The sequence below is a fragment of the Silene latifolia genome, chromosome 9 (genome assembly GCF_048544455.1).
Source record: "Silene latifolia isolate original U9 population chromosome 9, ASM4854445v1, whole genome shotgun sequence".
In the NCBI taxonomy this organism is placed as follows: domain Eukaryota; kingdom Viridiplantae; phylum Streptophyta; class Magnoliopsida; order Caryophyllales; family Caryophyllaceae; genus Silene; species Silene latifolia.
Window position 1 is genome coordinate 95,186,515 of NC_133534.1, and position 7,009 is coordinate 95,193,523.

Sequence of the window (7,009 nt, forward strand, 5' to 3'; positions counted from 1 at the left end):
TGAAACCTGGCCTGCCCTTGATTATGCCTCCCCCATGACCATTGCCAAAACTGTTTTCCCTAAGCCTGTCATTTGTGGTGGAGTCGGGAACACTCAAATCCCTCCTCCTCTCCGCCTAATTTTTAATATGCTATGCCATACCCTTTACCCTTCCGGAGACCGTACCAAACTTTCAATTGCATAACAATACATCATTTACCACATTGCCACTCACCGTAAAATAAACCTCCCTGGTCTGATGTTTCGCCGTTTCTCGGCCATGACCACAAAAATTTACGACCCTAAAGACTCTAGTGTTATCCGTCTACATTATTGTATGTGGATTTCCAAAGTTCTGAAAGCTAAGGGTGTGTTACTCTCGACAAGTGTGGGTTGTGTGAATTATTATGATGTGATGAGTGATGGGAAGTTTGGGAAAATGTTAATTCGAATTGGTGATGATGGGTTGTACCCAATAAAGTCTCAGGGCAAGGGTCTTGAATCTGCTTCATCTAGCAAAGGATCGGGTCCATCTTTGGGAACGATTCTCAAAGCAGTCCAAGAACTTGGTGCATGGGTTAAGGCGGATTCAGAAAAGAAGAATGTTGTTATGGCTCATGTGGAGGATGCCTTGCCTGGGATTGGTCATCTTGAGAAGATTGTATATGGGTTGAAAGGTGAAGTTGTTATTATCTCTACTCTCCTCCAAGCAAAGGATGATGGTCCATCCGAGGGAAATTCTGATGATGACTCCTCATCCTAGACCTAACCCTTATCCTCTCAAACAATTTGCCTCTTTTGTTACACCCCCTCCCCTTCATCGTATTATTGGTTTTGGTGGTGTACCCTTTAAATTTGATCTTGCCATGGTGAACAACGTTTGAACTATGTTTAAACTTTGCTTTGTGTTGACTTTGTTATCTTTGCACGATTGCGATTATCTTTATGTGTTTTCTAGGTTTGTGTTTTCCCATGATTAAACGGTAGCATCATTGTCCTTTTGATGATGTCAAGAGGGGTAAAAGGTAAAACTCATGCCATGTTTTTTAGAAATACTTGATTAACCCGTGCCTTGCTCTAAAATTCTCGATTAATCCTTGATATATGGTTTGTGTTCTTACATCTAGTCTATCTTGCTTTAGGTGTTTGCTCTCATATGGTTAACTCTCTCTAATCTACATACTCTTGGTGATACTTGAATATACATGAAAGGGGGAAATTTTAAACTGTTGATTTGCATTCGTTTTGTTTAGGCTTGTCATCATCAAAGGGGGAATTTGTTGGGTTCTCATAATTGATGATGACATACCCATTTTAACTTGTGTTTTCTTAGTTTATTATTTCAGGCTTAATCGATCAATTTGCTTATTCTAATCATTCAAGGATCGTCAAGCAGTTGCTACCCAAGATATAAAGTCATTTGGTTTTGTACCGGTCATATTATGTACAAGTTGGAAGAGTAGAATACTTATAACAGTGACAGTCTGACATTCCGTTACCTGTAACGGGTAATGGTATCCTTGACTATCTAGTTTGACCCGTCACACTTGAAGCAAACTTTTCATCTCAAATATTTTACAAATAGGCTCTCTTAAATCAGTTTGGACATCTTAAAATATTTAAAAAAGTGGTGTGGTAAAAAGAGTTTGTAAAGACTAGTTCAAAAGATTTCCCTTTTCATGAAAAAACTTTTTCTTAACTCTCCATGAACCTTGTTTGGCTCTTTCCTTGTTTATCAATGGATTGTCCTCTTGATAATGGCATCTCTTCCTTGTTTCTGAAAACCCACGGTTATTTTGAGGCTAAATACAAACTCTTTTTTCTTCCTTTTGCTTCTTAGAAGTAAACCCTTTTTAGTGCTAGTTTGGGAAGGTCAACATTTTTATCTCTTGACCAAAGGACTTGACCACAAACCCTAGCTTGCATCCTCTCGTCCTTCTTCTATAAAAGGAGCACCACTCCTCACTTTGAAAGCAAGACTTTCCTGATAATTTTCTTAAGTTTGCAAAATTGGTTTCAAGTTTAAAATCATTTTTAATATTTTGCAAAAGCTTTTAAAGTCTTCAAGTGTTACAGTCACAAGAACTGTTACTTTAAGTATTGAACTCTTTCACTTATGAACCTTTGATCTTGTAAGTTGTCCATATCAATTCTTGTTAAGAATCGGTCCGTGGAAACTTGATCCTTGTAAAACGTTCTAAGTATAAGTGTATAGTTCAAGGACGGAGTAGTCCTTGAACTTGCACTACTACAAAAACCGCTATGGACATCACTAAATAGACATCGGAGGTTTTAAAACACTGATGTCTAAACAATAGACATCAGAGTTTTAAAAAACACTGATGTCTATACAATTCAATATACATCCGTTTTTTAAATAACTGATGTCTATTAAAATTGACGTTTAATAAACATCGGCTATTCTAAAATCTGATGTCCATTAAACTCGCCCAAAATAGGTTTAAAACTACCCGTCACATTACTCACATATTTTCATTCACCTAACTCCTCTCATCCGTCTCACTATCACTGTATCGCTACTCCTCAAACCTCCATTACTCCTCACGTTCGGCGTCCACCATAATCCACCATTCTAACGCAGCTAACTGCACACTATGTAACGCCGCCAGTCCCAAAGTCGGCATCGCCGTTTAGTCGCAAATAAAATTGTGTCTCTCGATTTTCACTAGGTTCCTTTCTTCTCCATCTCATTTTTTCAATTACTTTGTTGATCTTAGTTACTGATTTGATTTATTACTACATTAATGTTATCTTGTGCTTTATTATTTGATTGTGATTTAATGAAATTGCTGAATTTTAGGGGAAAGTGAAACCCTAATTTTTATAAATTTGGGTTTGGAGTTGGAGTAAACCATATAATATCGCCAACTATTGGTCCATTTACTTTTTTTCAATTGTTTTCTTTGCTTGATTATTCCACTGTTTTCATCAAAGCTGTACATGAAATTTATGGAAAATTGGATACTGAATTTACAATCAAATTAAAATTCAGAACTCATTGCTTTTGTAATTGACACTATGACAAACAACAAATTGATTATGTGCATTAACCTTGACTAAATATTGGATAATTATTTAAAGTAGATAACTTTTTCAACCTAACTTTGAATTTTATTGGGTGTCATTTGGTTACTGGAATTTAATCACTTGAAACAAAGTCGGAACAATATTGGTTACTTGGTTCAGTATCATTCAAAATGGTGGAGGAGAAGGCTTTTATTGCTAAGACGTAACTGAAGTAAGAAACCTTCTCTCTTTTATTTTTCAATGGATTAATGTATGCAAGTGCAAGTTTTTTTTTAATATGTTCGTATACTTTTTGCACAGTTGATTGGCAATACGCCATTACTGTATCTCAACAATGTCGTGGATGGTTGTGTTGCTCGTATAGCTGCCAAGTTGGAAGCAATGGAGTGTTTAACATTTGGCTTTGATCCTACTGTAGTGTTTGAATATTCTGAAAAATATATTTGTTCCAACAGTTACAACTGCATATCTAGAACAGTCTACCACTTTTTGTCAAGATGGAAAACGGGTAATTATAGTTATGTGATTGCTTCTGCCTTCTTTTTGTGCCATGACCTGGTTGTGCTATACTGCTATTGCTAGGCATGATAAGCTGACAAAGATGACTACTAATATAAGAATGGTACAGAGTTTGTTGTAGCGTTTTCGTATATACATGACAATCTGAGGTGTTATCAATAGTCTAAGACCAAAATCTTGGCATTCTTAATGAAGCACAGGCTTCTGGACTGTTAATTGTTGGATTGAACATCTTGCACTAGTGTCTGGGACTAGAAGTAGATAACTTAATTTGTAATTTGTTTGCAGCAGAATAGCGTTAGCTTAGTGTTTCACTTTCGTAATGGTTTTTCGAATTTTAATTAGTTTAGTGTCATCAAGTGCCTTCTTTTAGCTTCTGTCAAGGTTATGTTATTGCCACTAGTAGGATGTTATCTCCTCTATATGATACCTGATACGTAAAACTTAGCATGGGTCTAATCTTAAGTTGAAATAATTTGTGCAGGCCAGATTCCACAGAAGAATTCCTGACAGACGCTTAGTTTCCAGGTTATCAATCTCATGTCCACGACCAGTTCTAGGTAGAAAGTTCTTACTCTTATTCGTATGTTTTACAATATTTGTTTGATTTTATTTAGAGTTGGGTAAAAATTAGGATTTAATTTAGAGTATCTTTTGCAGTCCAAGTAGATGCAGGTAGTTAATCTTCAGAAGTTAAAATTGTTCTTAAACTTGTCCTAGTGACAAGTATCTGGCTTTCCGGCTCGTTGTTTGGCTATATGATGTGCTTCAAATCAGTTATTGAACATTTTTTGTTTATTCATGTTCTAACTTATTACTAATTGTAGGAAGCTCCCACCGTATATAATATTTGATGACGCATCTTTTGATTAAATGCACTCAACTCTCTAATCAGTTAACCTTATATTTGGTTGTGTACTCTAATGTTGATGCATATCTATCATGTGATTTTAAGTCTCTGTTCATTTATTTACTTTCAACAGCTTAATTGTCCTCTCTTAGGTTAGTCAGCTCTAGTTGTGTGTTATTGCAAGAACACATTGTATAAGATGGTCATCCGATGATTGATTGTTGTATGAACTTGCTTATGTCTTCTCATTGATGATTTGTTTATTTATGCAAGTTCGCTTGTATGTCATATCCTCTTCCGTGTGTCAAATTAGATTCAGCGAGTCATGTACCCAATGCAAGATGAACACTGAGGAGGATTACTCCTAGAGTCCTAGGTAGATTAAAATCCATTCAGCATAAGAATGATTTGGAATGACAGTGGCATATTTAATCCCTCCTGTTTTTCTGTTTTTACTGCTGCTGGAGCTAATTTTTGGGAAAATGCATCTGTTTATGAACCTTCAGGAAAAACCCTTGTCAGTATGGCAGAAGTTGAAGCGGCCATACAGGAAATGTTCCAAGCTCCTCACATTCAGGTGAGTGTATTGCTAGTAGTTGTGATACTTAAAATACAGTAATGTATGTGTCTCATTAGTTATATAGGGTCTTCTATGTTGATATTTTGTTTTCTCGTTAACTTTGTTGTGTTAAACCAGATTCTCTTGGTAATATGCCCAATGGGAGATGAGCAAATCTGAGGCTGCCAAGTAGTCTTGTCTCTTCGGCCTTTTTTTTTTAAACGATTAGTCAGTTTACATATTTGTTTATATTTTTGTATAGGTTAGTCGTCTAAGTAAATTTGACAAATTATGTAGATGAAACTTTTTTGTAATTGGCTTTGGATAACCGATTGATTTTATACAGATATTTTTTGTTGATTATGGAATCATTTCGCATTGTCATCATGTGTACGACTAATATGGGCAACAGCGTAATATTTTTTTTATATAAAAAATAATAATTATAGACATCGGATTTTTGCAAAAAACTGATGTCCATTGACCAAATAGACATCGGTTTTCCTAAACATCTGATGTCCATTGATTAAATAGACATCGGTTTTCCTAAAAATCCGATGTGCAAATTTTAATGGACATCGTTTTAAAATTCGATGTCCATTAATCCAAAATGGACAAGACCAAACTCTAAATCGGTTGTGTATCCGATGTCCATATAGCGAAAAGTCCGATGTCCATCACAAGTTTTGTAGTAGTGTTGTGTCGCAACCGGAGTAGGTTGTTGGTGTCGCAACCGGAGTAGGTTATTGGTCTTTTTATTGTACGGGTTTTTAGTAGTCGGAGTAGATCACTAAAATATTCAATAAAAAGTAGATTGGACGTAGGCTTTTGAGTATTAGCCGAACCAATTCAAAAATCCTGTGTTCTATCTTTGCTTACTTTTATTCCGCTGCATTTATTCTTTTCGAGCTTCTTTGTTTGCTTACTTTAAAGTAACAATTCTACATACTGACACATTCGTTCTGTAGCTTGTACTTCATATGCTAAGAGACGAATAGCAACAGTCAGAACCATTGTTACCTTCACAGTTCAGGAAGTAGTTATTTTTCAATACTCGTTTAATTCGTCAATATTAATCGATGTATTCACAACTTCTCCACATTATCAAACAACTTAATTTAATCCAATAAAGTTTAAGTTGAAATTTTAAAATAGTACCTAATTCACCCCTCCCCCTCTTAGGTACTTGAATCCATAAACTCTTCAAGTAGCACGGTGAACAGTAACAATAAAGAAAATAACAAAACAGGGATATTTAGCCTTGAGATTCGACCTGCATTCGTGGCTAATAACGAAGGAGTTTGGAGCCCAAACTACAATCGCAAGATTGACTTGAAGTACGTTCTCAAATCAACAAGATTGGTGATCAAAGCTTGATCGGGTTTTCTGAGTTTTTATTAATACTTGAATGAGAAAAAGCATTAGCTATTACAATGCCTTATATAGGCTGGAAAATAAGCTAATAATCTGACCTAATAGTATCTCCTATGAGATATTATTCTTGCATAATAATATAAGATAAATAAACTCCTAAAAACTGAACTAGAAAATAACATAATAAGGAAATAACACAAATAGGAAATAAAAGAATACGGAATAAATTAAAGCTCTTAAACATCAGCTCTTGCACACGCCTAAGGCAGCTCCTCACGTGTAACTTAAGGAAGATCGATGATCAAGACTCCGACTCCTTAGACTTGGAAATGCGAGCCCAAGTAAGAACTCATTCTAGATTAAGCAACAACCAGCTCTTGTTCACTTGTTGGCCCTAACGTGACCTCCTTGTCATCAAATGCATCAATCATTATAGCGCTTTGTAAGCCATCTTTGTCAATTGCATGAATTTTCTCATCGTCAGGAGATATGAGATGACAGCAGTCTACGGAAGATTCTTGACAATGTCCAATAGGATTTTCTGGAGGGTTGTTTTTGTTGTTTGTTGAGGGAGGTTGTGGTAATTCACCCGTTTCAATCATATCATTGATGACACCTTTTATAGGGAGACACATCTCAGTGTCATGTCCACGACCTTGGTGATATTGACAAAACAGTTT

General features: G+C 35.7%; 1 long non-coding RNA gene across 1 annotated transcript; it reads left to right on the top strand.

Moving 5' to 3' along the window:
• Positions 1-2,423: 2,423 nt before the first annotated feature.
• Positions 2,424-5,293, top strand: LOC141598213 (uncharacterized). The gene is made up of 5 exons (XR_012523332.1): positions 2,424-3,238; positions 3,328-3,535; positions 4,031-4,106; positions 4,903-4,973; positions 5,094-5,293. It is a non-coding gene; the product is annotated as an uncharacterized LOC141598213 (long non-coding RNA).
• Positions 5,294-7,009: the final 1,716 nt, after the last annotated feature.